Source organism: Lissotriton vulgaris, chromosome 9 (assembly GCF_964263255.1).
Source record: "Lissotriton vulgaris chromosome 9, aLisVul1.2, whole genome shotgun sequence".
Taxonomy (NCBI): domain Eukaryota; kingdom Metazoa; phylum Chordata; class Amphibia; order Caudata; family Salamandridae; genus Lissotriton; species Lissotriton vulgaris.
The window spans coordinates 1,136,859,197-1,136,875,033 of NC_141697.1; positions in this window are offsets into that span (position 1 = coordinate 1,136,859,197).

Consider the following 15,837-nt stretch of genomic DNA (forward strand, 5'->3'; position numbering starts at 1 on the left):
TTATTCCTTGAAGGTCTTTAGGAATGCCATAGTTTAACATAAAGTCGGGCATATGAACATCAGGAAAGAACCTCTAGGGAATAGTTGTTTTTTGTAAAGTAACTGAGTTCTTGGACAAATCAATATCAAGCAAGGGGAAGTTCCCTAACTTCTTAAGCTGGTTTTCCAAGAAGTCGTTGTGACGTTTGGTACGGGTGGAAGTAGCCATGCCTGTATTTGGGTAGCATGGGCTATGCCTAAATAAGGGCTTGATTTCTATGCCTATATAAGGGCAATATGAATTGTACCTATATAAGGGCATGAATCAGGAAAATTCATTCGGAGCCTAAATGCCACACAATATTATAGTAGTGAAAAAGGAGTTTTTGCTCTATCAGGGCATGTAAAGCCTAAAACCACATGTCTCATTTTTTAAATACAATGCACCCTGCCCTATATGCTTTTCAGAACCTACCTTAGGGGTGACTTATATGTGTTAAAAAGGAAGGTGTAGGCCTGGCACAAGGTTTATTTTGACAGGTCAAATTGACATTTTAAATCTGCACTGCAGGCTGCAGTGGCAGGCCTGAGGGGTGTTTTAAAGGGCTACTATAGTGGATGGCACAATGAGTACCACAAACCCACTAGTAGCATTTCATTTACAGGCCCGGGTACATGTAGTACCATATACTAGGGACTTATCAGTAAATTAAATGTAGTAATCAGGTATATGCCAATTTCACCATGTTTTAGGGAGCCAGCAAAACACTTTAGCAATGGTTAGCAGTGGAAAAGTGTCCTAATGCCAACAAAACCAAATTCTGAAAACAGAAGGGTTTATGGCAAAATGTTTGGGGGTGACCATGAAGGGGACCAAGTCCACAGCACATTCATTATAAAATTAATATAAAAGTTCATACACAAATAATTCACAGTCTCTTTAATCAGAGCTCGAAAAAGAAAAATCCATGATCCCAGCTCACAGTATTAAAGCTGTTCATATGTGCTTGGCTGATCACATGCAAGCACACAGGCACCTGCTATTGCTGAACATAGGCTGTACATTGGAGAGAGTGACGGTGGCAGTCCCAGTTCAGAGGCAATAAAACCTGCTTCCAGGCCATAGGTGAGCCAGGTTCTACAGGAATATCAGGGTATGCAGGATGCTACGCTAACTGTCCAGTAACCGACCATATTCATTTTACAAGAACTCTGGAAGGTAAACAAGAGAGAGAAAGCAAGAATTGGTAATGTTAATAGTTCTGAAATGGTAAACAGCAACCCGGTGGGAAAAGAAGGAGGCAGTCTTATAAAAATAAAATAAAGTAATTATAATTAATGCCTAAAAAGCATGACTTGGAAAAAGAAAAGGATTACTTTATCCAACCACCAATTTAAGCACAGTTTCTGGAAAAAGTGTACACGATTGCAATATGCTGTGGGCTGATCCTTAGCTGTGAGGATAACCAAGGCAGCCAGACTGATTGGGCCTCACCCAAACAAGCCACCCAAGTGTGTACCAAGATTGGTATGGACCCTGATGCAAGCCGGCCAAATTTTATCCTGAACCGAGGGAGACTGCACCTGCTGCACTGTTGATATCTATACCGCTGAAGGCAATTGCTGAAGAGGTCTGTCTAAAAGGCCCTTTCTGTGTTTCCTAGGCTTCAAGAGAAACAGAAGGCAAAACAAAGGAGGACCAAGATTGAGTCCTGGTTTTTCTCACATATAATGAACATTTGAAAATCACCCGTGGGCTTGCCAAAGAATAGCAAGCCATTCTGAAAGATGAATGGCTGAAAAATATTTTGATGGACATAACCCCATACCTTTAGACAATCCAAACTCTTTATGAACATGAATAAGAAATAACATATCTCCCCATGACCATAGATAGAGCTAGATCATTCAAAATCAAGACATTTTTGCCCAATATCTGACTGATTTTACATAAGCTCCACCAGCCTTTCAGCATATCTTAATCAAACATCCAACTTTCCATGACCTGGTTTCACTAGGATCCAAAGGAATTCAAGGCTTAGAGAGGTTTGTGAAGCGTTGAAGACAGTGATTTAGGCTATTCACAAAGTCTGAGGGTAAGTTACCCTTTTAGAGTAAATTTATACTCGTATTTTATGAGTAGCCAAAAAGTAGTAAACGTACTCAGCAGTGTAAATTACTCAAAACTATGTTTCCCTGGCTCCTTCCATTTGGTCAAAACATACAAGTTACACTTTTGGAGTTGATTGACACTAAGATTTTGTGAATAGCCAGAAAGTAGTAAACTTACGCAAAGGTGTAACTACTCAATAGTGTATGTAACTGTTGTGAATCAGTCCCAGTGTATTTTATTGGTTGTCTTGATAGCATGGAAGGTTCAATGTGCACCATCTAACACTGAGTTGCTTCCTTTTTCCATATATCAAATCAGTTTTAATTTATGTTTCTATATTTTCAAAAGACTACATTTAAAGTTCAGTTATAACACTTCCAATTATGACTACTGGTATAGATAATATATGTTATCTCCACTTTTAATTTCTTTGAAGCTGTGCAGCCCTTCCTCACATTGATTGTGGAAATGTTCTAGGCTGAACTTGCCCCTTCCAACCTCCACCTGCTAAAAGCTGGATTTCATTCAGATGCTGTTCGATCAAGGCCTGGAAATGGTCAAATATTTCCTTCATCCACAATGAGTAAGCATGACAACATCTGCCAATATGAATAGAAGTTCAAGCCTGGTGTCTTATTTATGTGATAGTCCTTTTTAATTTATTTCTTACTTGAAGGACAAACAGGTCCACAAAGTTGGCTGTGTATTCACGCAATAAAACAATGTCTACTTTGGGTTCTGATTTCTGGAACTGCGAAAATTGTTATAACATGACTTTGGGTGTCTTCATCTTTGCTTCTTTTTCTGTTGATTCTGATAATCTTTCTCTTTACTTAAAATCTTGTTTCTTATTGTTTTCAATTTTTGACTGCAGTTGTTATATTGATTAGTTTTTGAGTGGTATAAAGAGATTCTTTTTTCTCAGCTGTTAAAGGTGAGCCCACATTACTATCGATGCCCGGGCTGCTGGCGCAGGCCGCCTCTTAGTTCCCATTCTGAATAGTTACCAAATAAAGAGACGGGCGCTGGAAGCAGGAATCACAAGAACAGGATTTATTACTCATGAGGAGAGCCTGTCATTTCGGACACGAAACACAGTGTCTGTCGGGAGGTGCTCTAACAAGTGAGCTGAGACTTCGTCTTTTATACTTTACAAAACACTTGGCATTACAATCAGGACATTGTGACACAAAGAAAAGACATCCCTATAATCCTCGTGTCAATCCTACCCCACATATGTTATCAATAGAGACCCTTGAACTGTAGATAAGAGAGGGGGCAATGACGCAGCTGAGTGTTCCGCTGATTATTAGGAGATGTGCACCTGATCGTATCCCAAGGGGGTGGGGAAGCCAGGATCAATAGTGGGTTCTTTGAAGAGGAGTGACTCCATACAATAAGGGGCAATAAACAGTATCTTCCGGCTTAGGCGATGGCCTCGGACATGTGTGGACAGTTCATCGCGGAGGGAGGGTTCACTAACAGAGGGGTTATTCATGAAAGGAAAGGAGGTGCTGGTCAGGTGCGGCTGTGACTCCCAAGGACGGGGTCTTGCAGAAGAAGGAGGTTTATGACTTGCCCATGTGAGGGAGGAGAGGAGGGCCAGGGTGCTCACAGGGACAGAGTCGCACAGAGAGAGATCTTATGACCCGTATATGAGAGAGCGGGGGGGGGCAGTCAGGTGCAGCTGGGGAGAGCTATGTCAGCTGAGGCGAAGGATGCCTCTTCAAGAGGAAATGGGGGACTTGCGTGGGTCAAGCAGAAGGGTTGCCTTTCAGGGCAGGGTCGTGCAGAGGGAGAGGGTTTCATGGTCTATGCATGTGAGAGGGGGTTTAAGATACGCGCAGGAGGGAAGCCGGGGATTCCAATGGGCAAAAGGCCATGGTGCCTAGGATGGCTGTCATGTACATATGGGCACGGGCTTTTACTGGTGGAGTGATGCGGTCAATATTTTATGGTATTCATGGTGCTTACAGGGAGAGGAGTGGGAAAAGGGAAATGAACGCTGCTTATGTACATTACTTTTCCTGATTTTCCACAGTCGCCCCTTTTTACATAACAGAGTTCATTTTTGTAATTGATGGGGGTACATATAAACAGGCGCGGTTGAAGAATTAGCATTTGTCAATACTAACATTTGGCATATAATCATGGACAGTTGATGTGATGGGCAGAATGCAGCACATAGGAAATTGCATTTGTCGAGTTCCTATCATTTCAAAAGCACTACATAGCATAAATGTTGCTGACTTAAAAATGTGACCAATGAACATTTTGACCAAGTAGTTGAGGGCGGAATTCAGTTCAATACACAAGATCTCTTTGTCACAGTGTCTTTTTAGCAGTGAGCCATCACTGGTAGGCTCTAGTCTTTTTAGCAGTGAGCCATCACTGGTAGGCTCTAGTCCGTGTCCTTTCGTTGGCGCTGTTGAGCACCGGCGGTGGAGCTATAGGTCCAGCTCGGGTCCATCCTTACGCGTTGCAGGGTGCGGTCAGTCCTCTGCTGTTAGACCACAGTCCTGTTCCCTAACCAATCCTTTTAGTGGCGCCTTATGCTCGGCACCCATATTCCTGCGGCGTACCCCATTTCCACCTGGATGCTGTTCTTCCTTTCGACAAGAAGTCATGTGAAAAAGAGGGTGTGTGGTTTCGATAGTCGATGGGAGTGAGAGGGCGGAGTGGGGCAGATTTTCCTGGGACACACCAAAGGGACCAAGGGAGCAAATGATAACAAGCAAGCAAGCCCATCAACCGGGCTTGAAGAGGGGGACGGAAGCTTCAGGCATGTGTGGGTAGGCGGACAAAAGGCTTCAGGACAGCCCTTCATCCTTTCGTTTTACCACATTGGAGAGTGCTGTCTCGTCCCATATTCCTGTCGTGCTGGGGCTCCACCTTTGGTCGATGTCGCATGTGTCCCATGATCTGCGGCCAGGCTGTGTGTCACGTCCGACCCTTCTCCTCCGGTGATCGTATATCTTTGAAATAGGTACAAAACAAGCTTTAGAGAACTGGTCAGGGGAAGACATTTATGCACGTGAATTCTTCCCTCAATCCTACGCACTTGGGAGATACGCTCATCGGTCACAGTCAGAGGTTCATTACCAAGCAGTGCATATGTCAGCATTCCTACTGAGTTCATGCCAAGTTTTATTCATCGTCTACACATGTCACATATGGAGGAAAGTCAGACTCTTATCAACTGTGCATTTCATCAAACTCAACATTTCGGGTAAAACAGGTTTTTCTCGAGGGACGACAGTTACTCATGGTCATCATGTTTATATCCGGGACGGCAGCTGGGGTCAATCAAGTGGGGCGGGGACGCTTCGGGCATTCGCGCTTGGGTGCAAAGGGGTGGGGCAATCTGGGCATTGGAGGTCAACCTAGACGTTGGCGTTCGTCTCTGATGAACAAAAAAATAAAGTGCCATTGACATACAGTTCCCCTATAAAAGGCCAGATTGGGGGACTTTAGTCGTCTTACCTGTCCTTTCCTTCTCAGCCAATTCGAGTTCATTCATTTTGCAGAAAGGAGAGGTAGTAATATGGCGAGATACGATCATTTTAGTCTCGGTCAATTTCGCTGAACACCTTCGCGTTCAATAAGTATCCAATCAGACTGGTGCCGGTGGGGCACAATTTTACCACAAAGAGGGAGAGGAAATAGGGAGACTCTCATAGAGAGTGAGAGTCGTCCGCAATCTAAACGAGCCATTCGGTACACGTATGACATGTAGAGAGAGGGAGAGAGAGAGAGAGAGAGAGAGAGAGAGAGAGAGAGAGATAAGGGGGTGGGGAGAGAGAGAGAGACGTGTACGAAAATAGGTCATTTAGTGCGCTCACAACACAGAACAGCAGGGGGGGGGTCAGGTAACGGAGAGACGCAAACAGAGGGAGGACATAAATCCCTACAGTACACATACACAAACTCCGACAAAGGAAGACAGTTCATGTATTACATATAGAAGACATTCACGACAAAACATAAAACAGTTGTTGGCCAAACAAAAATCTCCTTGCGCATGCTGCGCATTTTTAATATCCTATTTATCCATGGGCTGAGTTCTTTTTACCTTTCCTCCTTCTCTTCTCGTTGGCTATTTTTTTTCCCGAGCGCTCCCAATTGCCAATACTTACACTCCGGTCAGCCGGTCAGAAATTAACCTGGTCAGGCTATTGCCCATAGGTGGATCTTAAACCACTTGTTATTTTCTTCCTTTGGTTGGATGTTCTCCGGGCTGAGGCAACAGAGGGTATCGATCAGGAGAACAGTCGGGCATTTTCGTTATATCTATAAGAGGGTGAGAAGGAGGTGGTACACTTCGAACATCAACAATATTTCTAACTTCCCAGACGGGTGGTGCCTGGTTACCCTTACCTCAGGACTTTTCCTAGTCCTTTCCATATCTAATTAAACGTCATAATCGCGTTATCTAGCGTGCTAATTTCGAGTCAATTTCCGTCATACAGTACCCGTCAAGTTTCCATGTCAGTCCATCCTCCCAGTCGTTAGGCTCTAACGGAGGAACAGTCATATCTACGTCTACGTCTGTCAAAGCTTGTTAGCATAAGTATTATGCTCAGATCCCCTTTTTCTCCTTTTGTCGGTCGCTCGATCGTCGCTTTTCCATACTTCAGCCGACGTTCCGACGGGACCTGCAGAAGGGAGGAGAAGAAGGGGGGGGGGGTGGGGGCAGCATTCAAAACACATCAGCGCGCATAAATCCGAAAATGTTTTTACCTACCACATACTCGACCTATCTCCCCGGGGTGCATTCTTTACCATCTCGGCGTTTAAGCCCAGAGGGACCAGTAGCGTCAGATAGATAATCATCGATGGTCTGCGTATCTACATGAACCACACGATCGTGGCCTTATAGGTCGTGTGCAAGGGTGGCGGTCAGGTGGTATTTCTGTGGTATCGCTCAAGGGCGTCTAAAAACACCTTTCCGGCTGCCTGCGATACATAGTGTAGCTGCTAAATACCGGGCCTTTTTAACCTTCAACCTTAATCATACTGCATGTATTTTGCCTATGTCGATGACAGCAGCCATACATTTCAACAACATTCATAAATATAAACGCTACGATAATATTTGCGTGTTCAAGGATTTTAATGAAAAAGGTTGGCGCACAAATACGGGCCTACAAACCAGTGGGCCGGCTACGGAGAATAAAGTCGGTGGTCATTCATTTCGTAAAGTGCAGCAGTGAAATAAAATCATATCGAACTTTCCTACACTGCAAGTATGATGCATGCCAATAACTCAATTTTTCAATAATTTTATCTCACTGTCCAACTATTACTCAAGATCTAATATTTACCAATTCATTGTCCAAATGCTCAATCAGTTCCTATTTCATACCAATTCATTGCTTCCAACACATAATTAGTACCCACTCTAAATCAGCTCATTGTCCCAGCACATAAACAATATCCATCTTATATCGCTTTCTTTTCCAAGCACATACTCAATATCCTTCGTATCTACTTTCATTGTCCAAAAACTGCATACATATCTCGGGGCATCAAAGCTGCGCAATCAGGGTGCAACAAGGTTTATTTAAAAAGTCTCATTTTGTGTCGGCGCCATTTTGGGCGAGGTCAGGCAAGTCCCTGCATAGTCAGATTGCCTCCACTGACTCGTAGTAGGACCAGAACCTTCCGTTGGTGGTTTCAAAAGTTTTTCGCAATGGGTTAACAGTTTAGCAATATGGACCATCAGTCAAAGAGTGGGGAGGACGGTAACAATTTTTCCTACCGGGTCATTCTGGTGTTCCTCCGGAACTGAACAAGTCTGTGCCTTGGCTGTATTTTAGCCATTTCCAAACTGAGGCTGGCGCTGACAGGAGTGTGCCGATGTCGCGGTTCCCAGTGAGGGGGACGGGGGCGCCCATGCGGAGGGATCGGGGTGCCCCCCGGCTCTCATAGAATCTTCAAAGTTGAGGAGAGAAGGCATGGGGCGTGTGCCCGTCCTGGGCAAAAGACCGCTTTTCGATGTTGACCCTCTTTAAGCAAGAGCATTGGGGTGTCGCTGGAAGCCTCCACCTGGAGGGAGGTGGGGGAGGGTCGTTCGCGCCGCCTCCCCCTTCCAGCGATCCCGCGCCGTTCTTCGGCTCCAGCGCTTCGGTATTGGCCGTGCCAGCCATTGAAGATGGGGGGGGGGTGGTCGGTGGCTGAGGCAAGACATCCCCCCCCCTTTGACATGTGGCGGGACTACCTGCAACTGTCCAGGCGTTGCCGTGTGGCTGGACTACCTGTCACTCTCAGGCGTCGACATGTGGCGGGACTACCTGTAATCTTCAGGCGTGGTCATGTGGCAGGACTACCTGCAACTCTCAGGGTTGTCCAACCTCGCCTTGGCTCCGGTCCTCGTCGATGGCCAGATCAGGCAAGAAAGGGGGGGTGGGGGGTGGTCGGTGGCCGGGGCAAGACAGCCCCCTCTCCCCCCGTGGCCTGCAGGGCAGCAGAAGAGGGAAAGGGGAGACCTCCATGATTCCTCGGGCCGTCCGCCCTACAGCCTCCCCTTTCGACCGCGGCCAGCCGAGCCCTGCACGCATCGAGGCCTCGCCTTCCGGATGGGCGTAACCGCTTCCGGAATGGGGGTAGGTGTCTTATTGATTTGTATCTATTTCATGTTACCGTTATTTGGGTGTGGCAAACAATGAGGCAGACATGTTGGGGGCAGGAATAGGCAGCGAAGCCTAGCTACCTCGTGGCTATTTTTGCTGTCAAACTTTTCGCCATTTTATATTTCTTATTACAAACTGTTTCTAATGTTTCTTATTTTTAGTGAAGTCGAAAGCTCATCAGGGGGTTACTGACTTATCCCGATTTCTTTTTATTTTTCCTTCATTTCCTTAGCGTTTTTCGAGCTAAAGTTTTCTGTTAGTAGGGTACGGTGATCACTTCATTTTTATATGTCCTTTCACTAGGGGTACTCCTGGACGGACCAGGTGAGTTACCTCCAATAAATGGTCCGGGTTGTGACGTAAATATATAATTTACTCTCTTAATTTCTATGCAGGTAAGTACTTAATCAATAATAACTCAAATCGGAAAGAAAGAACCAGAGTCCGTGGTGTTAGAGTTCTTAGGGGTTTTATTCCTCAAAAAGGAATGGTCAGGACCATAATATCATGTTCTTCCCACCGCAGGGGTGGAAGAAGGGATAGAGCGCTACATTTTATTGACAGTACATAGCTTATATACTTAATTCATGTCATAGGAAACAGTATAGTAGGCGTAACAGCTGAGAGAAGACAAGATAACAGTATACACGTGTTACTAGTACGTAATCAGAAGGCGTGGACTAGGCGTGAACTGGAGGTGTGTGCTAGAAACGTCACAGATAGGTGTCACAAAGGGGTGGCACTAACAGAAATGTTGCAATGTCAGCAGAAATCGGTAGCTTGGATGCGCGCGCAGCTGCATGACGTGTGATAGACGTGAAACTGGAGGGGTGCAGGGGACTTGACATTTACACTGACGGAAAGAGACAGAAGTCTGGCATGTCAGATCAACTTGTACTTCTATCATATCTGATATCCGATGTTTAGGAACCATATTATCTGGACGGAAAGGTCTCTAGGGCAGAAGCTATTCTATACTAACTGTGGATGCGTGTATAAGCGCCTAAGTGTCTGCATGAGAAGCGTGGGGGCACGGGGCCTTCCATGGAAGCATGGTAACAGAAGCTATGAATTACTTGCACTGAGACAGGTCGGCCCTTTGGCTCTGCAGCTGGGGAGGATGTTTACTGAAGCTAGTAGGCAGGAATGCATTTTCGAAGAGCGGAACAGATAACTCGAAGGTTATAGTCAGTCTTGGCAGGCAGCAGGCTGAGCTGAGCGCGATGGGCCGCGCTGGAAGTAAGTCAGAGTTCACGGATACAGAGACAGCCTGGGCTGAGGCTGTCAGAGTCAGAAGCCAGAAAAAGAGGCTCGATGGCAGAAATTCATGGCCTACCTTGCCAGAGCTGAAAAACATGTAAGGTACACTACAAAAAGACGGTGGCATAGCATACTTAGGAACGGGTTATTTAATCCATTCAGGGTGGATCTGAAAGAGGACAAGTTAACGTTGGACGCAAATGTATTTGCGTCTTCGTAGCTGACACAGGAGGGAAGTTACATGCTCTTTAAGCTGGTACATGGAGTCGGTGGGGTACGTGCTAGGGAACACAACTTGACCATAAAATTTATATTTCCTCATTCCCTCCTTGTTCCCTACGGACCCTTCATGATATATCGATCCTCATGAATCGATCAGTTTGTTCTTGTAACATCATTTGTTCTTCTTTCTTTCGTTTACGTTTTGAGAGAAAACTGGAATGTTCAATACAAGAGGTGGCACATAGTCCACAAATCGCTGGCCCGCACTGCAGGCACAGGCAGCAACTGAATACTAGGACTAGGCCAATGCCTAGGAAGGATAGGATCTTCCATCCCCAAGCGGTTAACGTTGTCCAGAACCAACCGGACCAAGTCCAGGTGCCTGGATTCTGATGTATCTGATTTGCAATTTTATGGAGACGTGTAATAGCTTGATATACAGATGGTGCGTTTTGTGGTATGAAAACACAGCAACTTGACCCGATGACCTTACAGGCTCCACCTCTATCTGCCAAGATGACGTCAATAACAAGACGATTCTGAAGGACAACAACCCGCATGGCGGACTGCTCTTCTGTTAAGTTACCTAAGGCGGAGGCAGTTTCATTCACTACTGCTTCAAGTGTTCTAGTTAATCTGCGTATTAATTTACTATTTTGAACTGGTCCTAAGAAGAAAAAGAATCCTTTATTAAAATCGGTGTACTGTTCCCATGCCGTTTCTGTGTAGTCGACAAGTGGGATACCTCTTCTGGGTCTATTCTTTACTAGATTTGTATTTCTGTGGTAATCAGGAGGAGCTAGGAAAACAGGTGGCAGAAGGAATGCAATGTAACAGGTACCATCCCAATCTGGAGGTAGACGTATGTATGCGGTATGACCACAAACAAAATAGGAATGACTGATAGCTTTAAAGGACGATTTTCCATGATCACTGAATTCGACCACAGTAGTGCATTTACTATGACCTAAGTGTACTGAACCTTTCTTCCTGATACATAATTCGCCAGTGACTGGCAATACTGACATAGTGGGTATAACAGGTGTGGCTTCGGATTCAACAGTAAGAATCATAAGGCTAATTGTATAATTACCTAATCCATACACTTCATTTTCTAGATCAGTTCCTATTCTAGTGGGGAGTCCCTCCTTATCAGGGTAACAGACGTCGAGCAGGACCAAGTTCAGGTTTCCCCAAACCCAGCCCCCGTCGAAAACAGCAATATCAGGATCTAAGGAATTAATTATTTTAAACCATGCACCACAGGAGCCATTGTGAGTGAACGGGTACGGAAAGAGGGGCAGAGCTCCCTTGTAATTCTGGTAGGAAGGGAGTCGGCCACATATCCAGCAGTCTGTAGCATTGTTAGTTTGATGGGAATAGTGTAACATACTAATGAACGTGTTGTTGCGCAGCGCAAGTCTGTAGGAGAGTTCGTGTGGAGGTAACTCGCTAAAAGTGTGTTCAGCAGAGACATTGTAAACAGATTGTTCACGCCTGAAAATAGGGTAGTAGATAGGGAGAAGTATACTGGCAACTATGATCAGAAGACTTAGAAAAAACATTATTAACAATGTCACTATACAGTGACTACGCAGTGATTTACAGTATGTACGTTTCTTGAATTCTCTCTCTCTATCTCGATCTAGGGGATACATGTCAGAAACTATTTAACCGATTCACCTAGGGGAGGACTTAAACAATTAAACTGTCTGACTTGCTAGATCGGAGTTTCGATCGGTACTCCTCTTGGGGAGTTTTTTCTCGTTCAGATACTGTAAAGTCTTTTGGCTCAACACAGTCTTTGGTGGGGGTGGACGAGTCTCGGTCTGGTTTCAGTTCATGGAATTTTTTCACATGACTCGTATGGACCCACCCCTTTCTCCCTTCGATCTTCACGGCGGTCCTCGTGGTGAGAAGGACGGTCTTCGGCGATTTCCAGCGGGGCTCCAACGGACTCTTTCTATCAAAATTTCGCACCAATACTAGGTCCCCAGGACGGACATCATGTGGCTTTACATCGGTGTTGTCAGGGAAAGCTGCGGCAACCTGTGAACGACATGATTGGAGTGCAGACATCAAGGAGGCAAGGTAATCTGTCAACATATTGCAATCAACATCAGTAATTTTTTTCGGAATGGGCGTCCCCCACATATTCGGTGGTCTGCCAAAGACCACTTCGTACGGGGATAGTCCTGATCTCGAATGGGCAACCATTCTCATATAAAATAGTGCCACTGGCAGGGCGACTATCCAGTCGACCCCTTTCTCTTTACATATTTTAGCAAGTCGTGTTTTTAATGTCTGATTATGCCTCTCTACAAGGCCTGCGGCTTCGGGGTGTCGGACACAATGGAATTTCCACTGGTATCCTAGCAATAAAGAAACTTCTTTCATTAATGCGGATGAGAATGGCTGACCGTTATCTGAGTACACGACACGAGGCAAGCCGTACCGTGGGAAGAATTCACGAACCAACTGCCTGGCAGTGGTCGGAGCAGTGTAATCTGGGACTGGGTATGCTTCGGTCCAGCGGGACAGAGCACAAACAACTACGAGAACATATTTAAATCCTCGACAACAGTCCATCTGGATATAATCTATCTGGAGGACTTCAAAAGGGTGATCGGGAGGATGAAATCCACCTTGCTCTACAGGGACGCTTTTACCTGGATTGAACTGACAACAGATCATGCAAGTACGCACTTTCTGTTTCGCTGCTGCTCGTAAGTGTTTATTGTTCCAAAGATTTTGTAAGCTGTCTAACATCGCTTTCTCTCCTAGATGTGCTGGACTATGTGCTGTATTAATCATGACTTGAACCATAGAGTCAGGGAGAAACCATGTAGATTTTCCCTTCGTCATCCAACCTTGATCTGTCTGGATCCCTCCTAGTTCAATCCATTTCTTTATTTCTTCTGGGGTAGCATGTGTCTGAATATCGATAACATCTAGTGTGGGATCTCTGACTGTCATACAATGTGTCGGTCCTGTTGTCTTTGTCATGTCAGTTGTCAGAGTGTGAGTCAATGCTGTATGTTTTGCTGTCTGATCTGCCAGGTCGTTACCCTGGGAAACAGAATCTGTGACTTTAGTATGTGCTTTACACTTCATGACAGATATTCCTGAAGGCAGATGTATTGCTTCTAACAGTGCTTGAATGAGGGGACCATGTTGAATCTTGGCACCGTGAGAGGTCAGAAAACCTCGTTCTTGCCATAACATGCCGAAGTCGTGTACAACTCCGAACGCATAACGGGAATCAGTGTATATGTTGACATTTCTGTTCTTGGCTAGAATACAGGCTCGGGTCAGAGCAATAAGCTCTGCCGCTTGAGCGGACAGTGTGTCAATACGATGTGTTTCTTTAACTTCGGTTTCAGTGGTCACGGCATACGCGGCCACCAATTCTCCTGTACTTGTTCTCATACATGAACCATCCACATAAAGTGTCAGGTCTGGATTTGTCAATGGAACATCTGTTAAGTCTCGTCGGGGCTTTGTTACGGCATTAATGATCTCTATGCAATCATGCGGGGCTGGATCTGTCATAATTGTAGGTAACAGTGTTGCGGGGTTCAGAATGCTGCAGCGTCTGATTTCTATGTGTGGCTGGAATAGTGTTAATTCGTAACCTGTCAGCCGTGCTATAGTCAAGTGCTGAGTCTGGGTTCTGTTTAAAAGAACCTCTACAGAGTGTGGAACTTGTACTGTTAACTGATGGCCTAAAACAATTGAATCGCTCTGTCTTATTGCTAACGCTGTTGCTGCTACTGACTTTAAGCACGCAGGGAGTGCCTGGGCTACTGAATCCAATGTACTTGAAAAATAAGCGCAAGGCTTATGTGAACCTGCTTGATCTTGAGTGAGGACAGACAATGCTGTACCATCACGTTCTGTAACAAAAAGTGTAAACGGTTTACTGTAACATGGTGTCGCTAAAACTGGTGCTTGGCATAATGCTTTCTTTAATTCCTCAAAGGCTTGTGTATGTTCCTGAGTCCAAGGGAGGACAGTCGAGGTTGCTGCCTCCTGCGTCGTTAACTGGATGAGTGGTTTAGCTAGAAATGCATATTGAGGAATCCATTGTCTGCAGTACGAGGTGAGGCCTATGAAGGCCCGCACTTCCTTTTGTGTCTGGGGTCGTGGCATATTTACAATTAACTGAATGCGATCGGGAGTGAGCTGTCTCCCCACTTTGGACAGCAAGTGACCCAAGTACACAACTTGCTGAACACAGAACTGTAGCTTCGAAGGAGACACCTTGTGTCCCTTGTCTGCCAGAAAATGTAGAACTGTCAGTGATGCTTGTTCACATTCGGGCTCACTTCGTGCGGTGATCAACAGATCATCGACGTATTGCAGTAAAGCTGTGTTAACTGGCATTTGAATACAATCTAGTTGCCTTTTCAGTGCTTGACTATAGATGCTGGGGCTTTCTGTGAATCCTTGAGGTGCGCAGGAAAATTTGAAACTTCGTCCATTTAAACTGAATCCGAAGAGATATTGGCTCTCCGGATCAATAGGTACACTGAAGAAAGCGTTCTTGAGATCAATTACAGTAAAGAACATTGCTTCTGAATCAATAGCAGTCAATAGGGAAGAGATATCGGGGACCACAGGGTACTGTGGTACAATACATTTGTTCAGTTCTCGAAGATCAATCACCAGCCGATATACTGGCGGTGCATTGGGGTCAGTACGTTTAAGAATTGGGATGATAGGTGAGTTACAGATATTGGAGTCAGTCTCGACGACCACTCCTTGTGCTATAAGCTCTTCAATGATTTTCAGTAAAGCCACTACAGCATCAGGTGGTAACTTGTATTGTCTGATTCGTGGTAGAACAACTCCTGTCTTGAGTGTAACACGGTATGGTGTGATATGCATACAACCTACATCAGTTGGGCCTTTTGCCCATAGGTGATCTGGTACATTTTTCAATCTGACATCGAATTCTCGCAACACATAGTGACCCTTGAAATCCCGTAGAAAGAGTCTAACTCCCTCCGGGGAACAGCAGATTATAGCTCCTAGAGCCTTCAATGTTTTAATTCCTAACAGATTTTCTGTGCATGAGTTCGTAAGTAACAAATCTGTAACTCGTGATAATGGACCCACAGCCAAGGGTACTGGTTCCGATACTTCATTTACAATAGGCTGTCCTGAAAAACCAAGGGAAACATTCTGTGAGCCTGAGAGGGGTGCCCCTGGGACTTCATTATGGCTGATTGTGGTGCGGCTTGCCCCTGTGTCAATTAAAAACTTTCTGTCTTTTCCCAATACGTGACTGTGTACATAAGGACCTTCTTGATCTACAGGAATTTCAATAAGAGGCAGGCCACCTTCCCTCTCTAGGCTGTTTCATGTATATCGGGGGTAATCTGGATATGCAGATTGGGCATACTGGTACATCTGTTGTGAAACTTGCTGAGTCGCGGCAATGGGCTGTGGTACTGCTACTGTCTGTGCTGTATGAGATGGGGCATGCATAGGCTGTGTATTCTGCATGGGCTGTACATTTTGTGAGGTCTGTTGCTGGACCTGATCTTGTCTAGGCGGATGCGGTCTCTCTTTAGTTTTCCCTGTTGCTATGTTATGTTTCAGAACTGGACATTCATGTACGTAGTG